The 15,163-nt window shown below is 36.5% G+C and overlaps 1 protein-coding gene across 2 annotated transcripts in view; it reads left to right on the top strand.

Moving 5' to 3' along the window:
- The window catches only part of Cdkl5 (cyclin dependent kinase like 5), a 177,943-nt gene that overhangs the window by 64,166 nt on the left and 98,614 nt on the right, over positions 1–15,163 (top strand). The gene's annotated exons all lie outside the window — the stretch shown is intronic.

Below are 15,163 nucleotides of genomic sequence, written 5' to 3'. Positions count from 1 at the left end.
CTGCATATGATGATGACGCTTAATGAAGTAGAATTGATATGTGAACCAGAAAAAGAGATGACTTTTGGAAAAGCTTGATCCTCATACATAAGTAATCATTAGCTTTTTGTAATCCCATGCTATTTTTTGAGCCAACTGATATGTAGGTGTAAAACTGCTTAATGGGAAGAAAAAAGAAGCGGGAGAATAGGCAGAAAAAACAAGGTAGTTCCAGATTTAATTCACATTCAAGTACTTAAGAGCAAGGAGGTGTTTTATTTAGTATTTTTCATGCAGACTCAGTAACTTACATTACTTGATGGATTTGAATCCAAATTTTGAAGGGTAGTAGATATATATTTGGTTATGAGCTGGGGCTTGTGATGATAGTATATGATTATAATTACTGGTTACAGCTAGCTGAGGACCCTTGAGCAGCCTTGTAATAATCTTATAGATTTTTAAAAAATATTTGTTTTAGTTGTAAGTATACACAATAAGCTTTATTTTATTTTTATGTGGTGCCGAGGATCAAACCCAGGGCCTCACATGTGCTAGGTGAGCGCTTTACCACTGAGCCACAATCCCAGCCTCTCTTATAGATTATTTGACTGTGATAATAATCACAAATTGTTCAGGAAAGTTATTTGAAGTTTACATAACTGTTACTAAGTGAGTGTTTTATTGAGAAACTAAGATGGCCAGTGTTAAAACTGTAACAATTAGGTTACATGTTTTCTATTATGATGTATCTAGTCTAAGTATTAATTTTTAATCTCATGTTATTTTGGATATAATTTGATTTTAATAATGACATAATTCATGTCTGAGATGAATTTAACAATTTAACTTAACACATTTAAACTCAAAGTAATTTATAATATATGTGTATAAATAAAAATGTTATATTTCTATATTTGCTTTTTCTTTTGTACAGAATACAAGCTACCTTTTGGGTTTAGGATTCATGACATTTAATATATTTTAGTGTTTTCGATCAATGCATTGACTTTTCTATTCTTGTAATTGGGTGTTTGGATTATTTTTATATTAACAGTATTTATCTGAAGATCTCTTTGCCAGAAAATGCTCAGAAATTGTCTGAATTTTATTGGTTCCTGATTAAAGATGATTAAGAATTTAAAATTATAAATGTAGTCAAAATAAATGTAGTACCTTGTGTACCTTGGTAAGTATTACTGCAGTTTGAGATTAAGCAAATGGAAAACTATCTAATGAAATACTATTCTTTTGATAAGTTGCCTTGAGTTACAATAAACTTCTGAAGCTTATAAAAAAATGTGGAATTCCTGTGGGTATGTTACTTAGGCTGTTAGTTTCCGAGTCAACTTTTGACTCATGAACGTAATACTTCTTTTTACACTATAGCTCTGTATAGCATGGCAAATGAAACTTTCATTCTTAATCTGGGGATTAAACCTAAGGATTTCTGGGGCTGGGGTTGTGGCTCAGTGGTAGAGCGCTTGCCTAGAAGTGTGAAGCCCTGGGTTTGATCCTCAGCACAACATAAAAATAAATAAATAAAAGAAAGATATTATGTCCATCTCCAACTAAAAAATATTTAAAAAAGAAACCTCTAGGGATTTCTGACATATATGCATGTCTTATATATACATGAACACACACATGTGCATATACATATATATCGGTATATATAATGCATATAGCCTATTTTTTTTTCTTCTAGTCTTTGTTATACTTTGTCCTATATATAGATACTTCCTTTTGCCTTTATCTAAGCTCTTCTTCTATCTTTCATATAAAAATAAAATTTATTAGTTAAGTATATTGTTTTCATTTATTTGTTAACATACGGTTATCACATGTACTTGCTTCTCATGATGCACACTGTTAATGCTGGCAAGATGGCTCCAAAGGAATGTGGATGAGAATGGATATCTCTGCTCTTGGGAAATCAACTCTGGGTTTTGTTTATTTTTTTGGGTGGGTGGGTGGGTGGTGGTGGTGGTGATTGAATCCAAGGCCTCACACATGCTAGGCAAGTGCTGTATCAGCTGGGTTGTTATATCCTCAGCCTTTGGGAAACCAACTCTGAATGTGAACTCTGATTACTAGGGCTATAGGAGGTTCAAAAATGAACAAACCATAGGTTTTTTTCCCCCCCCCCTTTATATGGATATGGCTTATAGCCTGTCTGAAGAAACAGAAGAGTAGAGTTGTTTAAAAAACAACCTCCCCGGGAGGCTGGGGTTGTGGCTCAGTGTTAGAACATGTACCTTACACATGTGAAGCACTGGGCTTGATTCTCCATACCACATAAAAAAAAATGAGTAAAGGTATTGTGTCCATCTACAACTAAAAAAATATTAAACAAACACCTGTAAAGTTGCTGTAAATGAAATTGCATCTACAAATTTCATTTTTGCTGCCCTTCACTAAATGAGGGACTCACAGACCAGCTTTCTAAGTATTATTGCTTTTTCCTTTTATGTGTCTAAAAACGATATCACTGAATGGAAAATTTAAAGCATAATTTAGTTCCTAACTCAGAATAATATAAAATTCTTTTTAGAATCTGCAGCTGTTTAGTCATTAGACTTGTTATAGTATATCCTTTTCCCAGCTAAAATCAGACCTTCAAATCCATACCCCCATTATCCAAAAATAGAGAATTTGATGGTTCTGGTAAGGTTTACACTGTAGGATTATATGAATGGATTGTTATAAAATTCATATTATAGTTAAAAATATGTTATTTTCCCTATTGTACCTGTTATATATACAATAATCATGCCAATATATTTTTGCATACCTTTAACATTTTAGTGGAATGCTTGTAAAAATGTAGAAATCGGGTCTGTGTGGTTACTCATGCATGGCTCTCTTTGATTACTTTAAGCATAGATTGGGTATCTTTTTTTAGAAGGTTAGCTGTGGGTGTATATAATAAGTCAGCATATTGCGTATTTGAAGAGGTATGAAAAGAATCACTGTTTTAATCTGTGTACTGCTGTAAGAGTTTAGAGGTCAAATTTATAAAGTGTATGTCTTGTCTTTTGTGAACACAATATGATGTTGGGCTGTTCTAGGCCAAAGACCATACTTCTTAATTTACTGAAATAAATGCTGTCCAATTACAAAAGAAAAAAAAATACAGTCTGTACTCTTTTTGACAGCTTTATTTATTGTTATGTACACACATTAGCATATATATGAAAACAGCAATGACTTAACATCTATTTGTGACTCCTTTTGACCACTCACATTGGGAAGGTATTCTGGTTTGGATCTTTACTCTGCAGAGACACATTGTTGATTTTCTTTTTATTGGCATGAGTTTTTTGAAGTGCTTATAAGAGGGGAGGCATGTTTTGTAGGATGCCTTTTGAGTAGATGCCCCAAAAGGTCATGCCCACAATAAGGAAGTTAGAATTGAGTGAGGTGGAAATTTGAAGATTCAGGGGTGGGGATGCAACTCAGTGGTAGATCACTTGCTTAGCATGTGTAAGGCCCTGGGTTTCATCCCAAAACTGCTACAAGAAAATTTTGAAAAAATTGAAAAAGGGAGTGGGGAGAGAAAAGAATAGGGGAGGGTCAATTAGATGGTGAGCAAAGAGAATTTGTATATAGAGAGGTTGGAGGGCAATGTTCATTCAGCCTAGGATAGGGAAGTGTTTCGTGTGACTCCTTTCCTATGGCCATAGGATTTCTTTTGCTGGTTTTGAAGTGTAGATGGCATATGCTCTTGAGATAGCTAATTATATGAAACTGTGAATAATCCAGTATTAGGGTATATCTTGTAAGTGTGCAATAAATAAATAGCAATATATAGCACTGACTTAAATTAGAGAACCAAAAATAAAGGATACAGTAGAGAACTGTTGCAGAGTAACAGGGACTTGGTCACTTCAGAGGTATCCAAGGTGATTCCAATGATTTGAATGTACTAATCTGGAAAGGCAGTGGTATTATTTGTCTGCCTAGAAAACTTATAAAGTCTAAGTTTGGGGGAAGATATAATGAGTTTAGCTTTAATAATAAACAATAAAAATGGCAACAGAATAAAAAACCTAATACTAATAAATACCACATTAAATACTACCGTATGCTAGACACTCTACTAGATGTTTCAATCCCACAACAATCCTACCCTTATGCCTGTTTCACAGATGAAGTAACCAAGTAACAGAGGGGCTATATAACAAGATCAAGATCAAGTGGCTAGGGGCTGTGTCTGTGGCTCAGTGGTAGAGCGCTTGTTTAGCATGTGTGAAGCACCGGTTTCGAGTCTCAGCACCACATATAAATAAATAAAAAGTAAAGGTCCATGGACAACTAAACAATATTAAAAAAAAAAAAATTCCCTTAAAAAAAAAAAAAAAGATCAAGTGAACGATGCTTTGGTCTGCCTCCAGAAATAGCAGCCTTGAGTGTAACATGAAGCTATGAAATGACACAAACCTTCCAAGAGATAGTGCAGAGCAGAAATTAGGGGCTATTTAAATTGGTGAGACTAGGGGCTGGGGATGTGGCTCAAGTGGTAGCATGCTTGCCTAGCATGTGTGAGGCACTGGGTTCGATTCTCAGCCCCACATTGAAACAAAATAAAGATATTGTGTTCACCTTAAAAAAAAACTAAAAAATAAATATTAAAAAAATAAATTGGCGAGACTAAAAAGAGAGGCAAGCAGACCTTTTAAAAGCTAGGAGAGCTGGGCACAGGGACTTGGGAGGCTGAGGCAAGAGAAATCTCAAGTTCAAGGCCAGCCTCAGCAACGTAGTGAGACCCTGTCTCAAATGTAATAAATAAATAAATAAATAAAAAGGGCTTAAGATATAGCTCAGTGGTAAAGTACCCTGGTTCAATCCCCAGCACTGTTTTCCACAAAAAATTTCATGATGATAAGGATTAAGAGATGAGCAACTCCTTTTCATTTAAAAAGGCCATTTATTAATGACCTCTAAGTAAAATAATGTGTTTAATACCAGATCACAAGTTAAGAAGAAGAAAGTTAGAGAAAATCTGGAATGTGCCATTTTTCTATTCTGAGTGTTAAGAAATTGAGACTGAGAATACTAGGCAGTGTAGACTAGATTAAATATTCACTAGTCAGAAATAACCTATATTTCCCCTTTGCAGTTTATTACTCAGTTGTCACAATTCATCATTTGCTGTAAGGCTTCATTTTTAGTACACATTATACATTTTGGATTACCGATTCCTCTCTTTTTTTCTAGATTACTTTTGTTTTTCTGCCAAAAAAACAGAATGAGGATTTGGTTACTTTTTTTCTTTGGTACAGGAATTGAACCCAGGGGCACTTAACTACGGAGCCACATCTCCAGCCCTTTTTGGGCTCAGGGTCTCACTGAGTTATTTAGGGCCTTGCTAAGTTGCTGAGGCTGGTTTTGAACTCCTCCTGCCTTAGCCTCCCCAGCTGCTGGGATTATAGGTGTGTGCCATGGCACCCAGCTGGTTACTACTACTTTCTACTTTCCTTCTTTAACAAACATTTATTTTATTCATTCTTTTTCTTTTCTTTTCTTTTTTTTGAGTACTGGGGATTGAATTCTGGGACACTTAACCATGGAGCCACATCTCCAGCCCTATTTTATATTTTATTTAAAGACAGGGTCTCAGTGAGTTGCTTAGTGTCTTGCTTTTGCAGAGGCTGGCTTTGAACTCCTGATCCTCCTGCCTGCCTCAGCCTCCTGAGCCACTGGGGTTACAGGCTTGTGCAACTGTGCCTGGTTTATTCATTCATTTTTATGTGGTGCTGAGGATCAAACCCAGTGCTTCATTCATTTTAGGCCAGCGCTGTATCATTGAGCCACAACTCTGCTTCCTTTTCTCTTTGTTTTGTTTTAGTTTTAGTGGAATCAGGGTTTGAATTAGGGCCTTAAGCATGCTAGTCCATCAATCCATTGTATTGCTGAACTACATCTCCAGCTGTTCCCCCCTGCCTTTTACCCAAGCTATTTTAAGAAGATATCTGAGAAGGGCTGGGGCTGGGGCTCAGTGGCAGAGTACTTGTCTAGCATGTGTGAGACACGGGTTCGATCCTCAGCACCACATAAAAATAAATAAAAAATAAGGTACATCAGCAACTAAAAAATATTTTATAAAAAAGAAGATATCTGAGGGAAAAAAAACAATGAACAATCATCAATTTAACAGGTTATTTAGGGAGATATTTACCTTGGTATGCCTCCTGGTTCCCTTTATCTTCATCATCTTTATCTGGATTTAGTTTTCTGTTTGTTAGTTTTTTACGTAATGGAGTAAGGAAATGGGCATATTAGAATTAGCCAGTACTAACTGACTACACAGAGGCCTTTGCCTCATTCATCCTTTTTTTTTAATATTTATTTTTTACTTTTAAGTGGACACAATGTCTTTAGTTTACATTTATATGGTGCTGAGGATTGAACTCAGTGCCTCAAGCATGCTAGGCGAGCGCTCTACCACTGAGCCACAACCCCAGCCCTCATTCATCCTTTTTACAGAGACTCAGTTTCTAAACCATCATTTCCCCCTGCATGTCCAGAGGATCAATTGGCCTGGATACTTTTCCAGTTTACTTCATTCAGATCCTTGAGATCATCTTTTTTCCTTCCTCAGGGACCTAATCCCTACTACTCTGCAACAGCTCTCTTCTGTATCCTTTGTTTTCGGTTCTCTCATTTAAGTCCATATTTTTATTGAACACTTATAGTTCTACTTGAAAGTCCCTTTTATGTAAATCATAAAAATATAATTAGTTCAAAGAAGAGAACATTCTTTCTACATCTTAAATGAGTAATTTCATTAGTCTCTGATAACTGTGTTTATAAGATTTATACTAGCTCCCTGGTACTGCTTTTGTTGTTGTTGTTTTTGATTGTGCTGGGGATTGAACCCAGGGCGTTGTGAATGCAAGGCAAACACTCTACCAACTGAGCTATATCTCCAGCCCCAGTGCTGCTTTTCTTCAAAACTTCAGGGGTAAAAATGAGTGTGGATTATTTTTCTACACAGTTCTGAAATATGTGTGCACTAATGTTATAAGGAAAAGAACTGATTAACGAATTCCCATATAGTATATACTCATTAAGTATTTGAGTGTAACCCTTTATCAGTTGTTGAAACTGGTGACTGGAAAGTGCATAGTGATCTATTCCTGCTTAAAAAGTAATATATCCAGGTGTGGTGGCACACACCAGTGATCCCAGCTACTTTGGATGCTGTGGATCTCAAAATAAGAATGGCTGGGGATGTAGCTCAGTGGTAGAGCATCCCTGAGTTAAATCCTCAATACCACCACCACCACCACACAAAAAAGTGATAATCCGGCCCTGAAATACTGTATAATTTGAAACAACAGTTCATATTCTATAGTGCTTTTGAGCTTTGATATTTCTTAATTTAAAGGTTCTTTAATATATTTAAAGCATTTTTCCCCTTTTTGACTACATCTTAAAGTATTATGTTCTAAGCATTACATTATAAACAGAATTCAACCAAATATTTGTTAAAGAAAAATCTATTGATTGCTGAAAAAATATCAGGCACTTAGCTAGGTACTCACTCTGAAAAAAATCAATAAGAGGAAATTCTTTTGAGGAATTTAGTCTAGCATGGATAAACTAACAAATAGGAAGTTTCATTTTCTATTGTCAAGAACCTTAAAATATAGCTTGGGGGAGGTAAATCTGAAAGAAGATGGTAGTTGAAATGATTGTGTGAAATCCTCTCTTTTCCCCCATGTTTTCCTTTGAATCCTTCTTAGGAAACATTCCTGTCATTACTAAAGGCAGGTGGGAAAAAAAGAGCATTTCCCAGAACCACACAAAGATATGAATAGAATTAGGAAGTAGCACAATTGGCTGATGGAATGAAAATGGTATGTTGAGAATCTTTGTTTTACCTTTGAGTAGCCAAATCAGGCCACCACCTATTTTATAAATAAAATTTTGCAGGAATGTGGCCACATTTGTTTGTTTATGTATTTTCTATTGATGCTTTTGCAATACAATGAAAGAATTAAGTAGTTGCCAAAGAGACTTTGTGACCCACAGAGCCTTTAAAGAAAAGGTTTGCTGACTTTTGATGTTAAGCAAATCCTAAGTAGGAAAATACGGTGGAAATACCATTGGGCTTCAGTGAACCAACAATCTCAAATTTTCTCTTTGGCCTTGGTACTCTTGGAGTCTAAGGAATTAAAGCTAATAATGTGGGGGGCGGGGTTGCCACTGAAAATTACTTTTCCTTTATCTAGATTTGGGTAAATCTTATAAATGTTTGGATAGGAAATTTTGTATTGGTTACCTGTCACAACAGCTGAGCATGGTGACACATGCCTCTAATCCTAGCTACTCAGGAGGCTGAGGTAAAAGGATCACAAGTTTGAAGTTAGCCTGGGCAATTTAGGGAAAGACTATCTCAAAGTAAAAAATAAAAAGGACTAGAATTATGGTTTGGATCTTGAATGTCCCCCAAAGCCTCATGTGTTGAAGGCTTGGTCCCCAGTGTAGCATTGTCTAGAGGTGAGGCTTTTGGGAAATGATTGGATCATAAGGGCTGTGATTTCATCAATGGATTAATGCATTGATAGCTGAATAGACTACTGGAAATGGTAGAAACTTAAGGCAGGTGGGGCATGTTTAGAGGTAGTAAGTCACTGAGGGAGTGCCCTTGGGGAATTTATTTTATCTCTGGCCTGTTTCTCCCCTACCCCACTATCTTTGCCCCTTCTCTCTTTCTCTCTCTGCTTCCAGGTTGCTTGAGCTGAGCAGCTTTCATTTTCCCTCTTCTAAGGTGTGTGTGTTTTTTTTAGGAGGAGTAGGGAGCATTAGGTATGGAATCTAGGGGCTCTCTACCACTAACCTATATCCCCAGCACTTTTTATTTTAGACAGGGTCTTGCTAAATTATTGAGGCAGGCCTTGACTTGTGGTCCTATTGCCTCAGCCTCCTGAGTAGCTGGGATTACAGGCATGTACCACCTTGCTGGCTCCAAGTTGTTTTTCTCAGGTATTGTCACCACACTGCTGGGATGTTGCTCAGTGGTAAAGTGTTCCTGGATTCAATCCCCATTTCTGGAAAAAAAAAAAAAAAGAAAGAAATTAAAAAACTGTTAGTGCAGAGAAGTGGAATTTGCCAGGGGCTGATCATTCAGAGGCACATACAGTGTATTTGCCCTGCGTCCCATCACTGGTGTAAATCAATACCTCTCTTTCCACCCGAGGACAAACGTACAAAGAAAACAGCTCTCTTCAAGACTGTGAAAAAATTCTTCTGTTCAAGAGAAGGACATTCAAACAAATGTGGGAAGTAAAATTCTTTGGAGAAAAAAACTTGAGATTATCTTCTTAATCTGATTCAAGTGGACATAAATAAGTTTAGAAGACATAGCAATAACTTCTGTCTAAAGTGCCTCTTGTCTTCCAGGCATTGTGCTAACTGCTTTATTTTCATTTCTCCTGAAGTCCTCATAATGACTATAAAAATTAGAAGGAATTATCCCCCTTTTGCCTGGGGGCTGATGCTCAAATTGGTAATTTCCTGAAGTCCAAACAAGTTAGTTAATGGAGAGCCCAGGAATTAAGCCACATTCTAAGGCCCTTCATCTCTTTTTTTTTTTTTCCTTAATCAAGGCAAAATTTATGTAACATAAAATTAAACATTTCAAAGTCTACAATTCAATGTCACATTACATTAAAAAATGTTGTGCAACAGCCACTTCTTTTGAGTTCCAAAACAGTTTCATCACCTCAAGAGAAAAACCCTGTATTCATTAAGTACACATTACCTATCCCCCCTCCCCCTTGAAAACCACCAATTTGCTTTCTGTATCTATGGATCTATCTGTTCTGTATATTTCATATAAACAGAATCGTACAACATGTGACCTTTTGAGTTTGGTTTACTTCACTTAACATAATATTTTTGAGGTTTATCCGTGTTATGAGCATGTATCAGTACCTCATTCCTTTTTATGTCTGAATGATGTTCTGTGTTCTGTTGTACTGTGTGAATGTTTTGTTTATCCTTTTATTTTTGGGGGTACCAGAGAATGAACTCGGGGCACTGAACCACTGAGCCCCATTGCCAGCCCTTTTTGGTATTTTATTTAGAGACAGGGTCTCACTGAGTTGCTTAGTGCCTCGCTCTTGCTGAGGCTGACTTTGAACCCGCAATCCTCCTGCCTCAGCCTCCTAAGCTGCTGGGATTACAGGCGAGCACCACTGTGCCTGGCATCGTTTGTCCATTTTTAGTGGATGGAAATTTGGGTTGTTTCCATCCTTTGACTGTTGTGAATGGGTGCTACTGTGAACCTTCTTGTACAAGTGTTGTTTGAGTCTCTCTTTTCACTTCTTTGGAGTATATAACTAGGCGTGGAAATACTAATTCTTACGGAGTTCTATGATTAACTGTGAAACTTTTCCATAGCAGCCACATACCACTATAGTTTCCTATTAGCAGTGTACAAGAGTTCCAGTCTGTCTGCATCTTCACCAACACTTGTTTCCTGATTTTTATATTTTAGCCATCCTAGTGGATGTAAAGTGATATTTCATTTTTTTTTTTTAACTAATTTTTTCAGTTGTAGATGGCGAGAAACCTTTATTTACTTATTTATTTATTTTTTAATGTGGTGCTGGGTATTGAACCTCATGCATGCTAGGCAAGAGCTCTACAACCCTCCTTGTTGTGGTTTTGATTTGCATTTCCCTCATTAACAATGTTGAGTGTTTTTTGCACTTGTTGGCCATTTGTTTATCTTCTTTGGAAAAAATGTCTATTCAAATACTTTGTTCATGTTTAAATCAGGTTGTCTTTTTTGTTGAGTTATAGGACTCCTAAATGTAGCTTGAGTACTAGTTTCTCATCAGATGTGTGATTTGCAGGTATTTTTTTCTCATTTTGTAGTGGTCTTTTTTTACTTTTTTGGCAGTATCTCTTAATGCACTAAATGTATTAATTTTGATGAAGTCCACTTAATTTTTTCCTTTCTTGCTTGGGTTTTTAAGAACATTGTCAAATTCAAGGTCATGAAGGTGGTTTTCACTGTTTTTTGAGGAGATAATTCCCCCTTTTACTGGCATTGGCACCCTTGTTGAAAAGTCCCCGGGTCATAGATGTGTGGTTTTTTGTGGTCTCTTTTACTATATTGGACTATGCGCCTGTCTCCATGTCAGTACCACACTGTCTTGATTATTGTAGCTTTGTAGTAACTGAGTCTTCCCACTTTCTTCTCCTTTTTCAATGTGTTTTGGCTACTGAGGGCTCCTTGCAATTCCATATGAATTTGAGGACCACCTTTTCCATTTCTGAGGGGAAAAAAAGCCATTGGAATTTTGATAGGGATTGTATTGAATTCATAGATTGCTTTGGGTAATATCATCATCTTAACTCTGAATTCTTCTAATCCCCAAACATGGAATTTTTTTGATTTATCTAAATTTTCTTTAACTTCTTTTAGGAGTTCTATTTTTTTAGTTTTCTGAATGTTAATCTTTCACCCCCTTGGTTAAATTTATCCCTAGGTATTAATTCATTTGGATGCCATTGTAAATGAAATTGCTCTTTTATTTTTTTTATTGTATTGTTTGTTGCTAGGGTAAAAAAGTACTAATGATTTTTATTGTAACAATATATATGTTACATGGAATTTGCCATTTTAACAATTTCTAAGTATACAGTTCAGTGAAGTTAATTGTATTTGCAGTGATGTGTAAATGTCACTATTTCCAAATTCTTTCATTACCCCAGAGACTCTGTACTAATTAAGCAGTAACTCTCCAATTCTCCCTACCCCCAGTACCTAATATTTTTCTGTTCCTTCTACTCCAAAGTAGTACCAGTTTACTTTCTGTCTCTATGATTTTGCCTATTCTAGATTTTTCCTATTACTGGAATAATGCAATGTCCTTTTGTGTCTGGTTTCATTCTCTTAGCATTATGTTTTCAGGGTTATTCCATGTTGCAGTACATATCAGAACATCAATTCTTTTTAAAAAATATTTTTAGTTGTAGATGGACACAATGTGTTTATTTATTTATTTATTTATTTATTTTTTATATAGTGCTGAGGATCAAACCCAGTGCCTCACACATGCTAGGCGAGCACTCCACCACTGAGCCATAAACCCAGCCCAGAATTTCTTTTCTTTATGGCTGAGTAAATTCCATTGTGTGTGTGTGTGTGTATGTGTATGTGTGTGTATGTGTATGTATGCATGTGTACACTACATTTTGTTTATCCACTCATTTATTGGTGGACACTTGGATTGTTTCCATCTTTTTTTTTTTTTAGTTTTTTTGTAGATGGACACAATATCTTTGATTTTTATTGTAACAATATATATTTTACATAGAATTTGCCATTTTAACAGTTTCTAAGTATACAGTTCAGTGATGTTAATTGTATTTACAGTGATTGTAATTGTCACTATTTCTCAATTCTTTCATTACCCCAGAGACTCTGTACTAATTAAGCAGTAACTCTCTAATTCTTTTATTTATTTTTATGTGGTGCTGAGGATCAAACCCAGTGCCCCCCACATGCTAGGCAAGTACTCTACCACTGAGCTACAGCCCCAGCCCCAGGTTGTTTCCATTTTTTGGCTGTTGTGAATAATGCTGCTACGAACATTAATACACAAGAATTTAAGTCCTTGTTTTCAGTTCTTTTTGATGTGTAGCTAGTAGAATTCCTGGGTCATATTCTAGGCGATGATTAACTTTTTAAAGCATACTGTTTTTTGTGTTTTGATCTTGTATTATGTAACTGCTAAATTTGTTTATTATCTCTGATAGTTTTTTGTATGTATATTATCTGTGAAAAATGATAGTTTTACTCATTCATTCCAAATTGGCACCTTTTCTTTCTTTTCCTTGCCTAATTGCTCTGACTAGAACTTCAAACACAATATTGAATAAAAGTGGTGAAAGCAGCCATTTTTGTCTTGTTCCTGGTGTTTGGAGAAGGCTTTCAGTCTTACCATTTAGTGCGCATGATATTAGCTGTGAGTATTCAAAAATACCCTTATCCAGGCATGGTGGTACATACCTGTAGTCCCAGCTACTTGGGATTTTGAGGCTGGAGTATCTCTGGAGCCCACAAGTTCAAAACTATCCTGGGCAACATAGTGAGATCCCATCTTTACCAAAAAAACCCAAAAAAGTCCTTTACTTTATCAGGTTGAGGAAGTTGGAAGTTGTCTTCTATGCAGGGAAAGGTAGGTGGGCAATTCTTATCACAAGCAACTGCTTCCTTCCACCAAGCCTTCCAAGCCTTTTCTCCCAGCCTATGCCATATCTTTTCATTCTTTTAACACTTCGTTAGCAGACAGTAGTTTTTAATTTTTCTTTCTTTTTTTTGAGTACCAGGGATTGAACTCAGGGACACTCAACCACTGAGCCACATCCCCAGCCCTATTTTATATTTTATTTAGAGACAGGGTCTCACTGAATTGCTTAGTGCCTCACTGTTGCTGAGGCTGGCTTTGAATTAGCAATCCTCCTTTCTTAGCCTCCCAAACTGCGTGCATCACCATGCCCGGCAATAGTTTTTAATTTTAATGAATTCCAATTTAACCATTTTTTTTTCCCCTTCATGGACTGTCCTTTTGGTGTTGTATCTGCAAACTGATCACTAAACTCAAGGTCACTTATCATGTGTTATACTTTTTGTAATTTTTCCATTATTCTTGGATGTTCTGTTCTGCTTTTTAAAATTCTTCTCTTTACATTTTAGTTTGGGAAGTTTCTATTGATATATCTTTAAGTTTTCTGATTCTTTCTTTGGTTATGTCCAATATACTTGATGAGTCCATTAAAGGCATTCTTCATTTTTGTTAGTGATTTTGATTTCTAGCAGTTTTGTTTAATTCCTCCTTAGAGTGCTGTACGCTTACATTACTGTTCTTGCATAGTGTCTGTTTTTTCATTGAAGATCTTAACATTAAATTCCCTAAATCTTCAATCTGATAATTCCCAAATCTGTGCCATATCTGAGTTTGATTCAGATGCTTAACTTTGTCTTGTCTCTCTGCATGCCTCATTGTGTGTGTGTGTGTGTGTGTGTGTGTGTGTGTACGCGCACATATAAGCTGGATATGATGCATTGTGTAACAGGCCTTTAATGTAAAGTTTTCTGATAAATAGCCAGGAGCTGAGCCATTTTCAGTGTTTGTCATGGGCTTTACTTCCCTTTAGTTCTTTTGTTTTATATTTCTTTTTCCTACCCTGTTGTCTTTGGGTTTCCCTAAGCATTCAACTCGGGGGCATTCTACTACTGAGCCACATCCCCAGGGTCTCAGTGAGTTGCTTAGTGCCTTGCTCTTGCTGAGGCTGGCTTTGAACTTGTGATCCTCTGCCTCAGCCTTCTGAGAGAGGCTGGGATTCCAGTACCACACCCAGTATTCTTTTTTAAATAGAATCACTTTTTCAGTGACCATCCATTGTTACTGTACTGGAATCCTGTTGAAATGGTGGAAGAGTATGAGGAAGGGAAAATGTTTTGTAATTTCATTCTTATGCCTGAGTTCTCGGGTACACCCTTCAGAAGTGTCTTAGGACTCTCCCTCCTATTTTTCCCCCCTCCTGTTAGTTGAAACAGGAAGACTTGAGGGGCTGTAGTTGGCTTTCTCCTCTTCCCAGGACATAACAGGCTATGTTAATTGTGTTTTTTTGTTTGTTTGTTTTTTGAGTGTTGCTCTTTTTTATGAAGAACATTCTGAGCTTATTTCAAAACCATTACTTTTAGCTGGGGTGGTGGCTCATGCCTGTAATCCCAGAGTCTCGGAGGCAAAGTCAGGAGGATCATGAATTTAAGGCCAGCCTCAGCAATTTAGCAAGTCCCTAAGCAACTTAGTAAGACCCTATCTCAAAATAAAAAATGAAAAGGGCTGGGGATGTGGCTAAGGGGCTAAACACCCCAGGTTCAATCCCCAGTACTAAAAAAATTAAAAATAAACAATGAAAAAACATTACTTTTTCCCAAAGGAAAAAAATGGTTGCTTTTCAAAATGGTTACTTTTCCCCTCCCCTGACCAAATTAAGTTTTTTTGTTTGTTTAAATTGAATCTTACCCTTGGGCATATTTCAAAGTGGTTACTTTTCCTCAAGGGGAGGAAATTTTCCTTGACTCTTCATAATCAGAACCTAGTTGAGATTCCTGGAAGAGAAGATACAAGAGTATAGAGGACTTCTTTCC

Source organism: Marmota monax, unplaced genomic scaffold (assembly GCF_021218885.2).
Source record: "Marmota monax isolate L192 unplaced genomic scaffold, Marmota_monax_Labrador192_F-V1.1 WCK01_AAM20220418_F8-fsc00203, whole genome shotgun sequence".
Classification (NCBI taxonomy): Eukaryota; Metazoa; Chordata; class Mammalia; order Rodentia; family Sciuridae; genus Marmota; species Marmota monax.
Note: the sequence above shows the minus strand (reverse complement) of the source record. Positions and strands in the feature narration are given on the sequence as shown.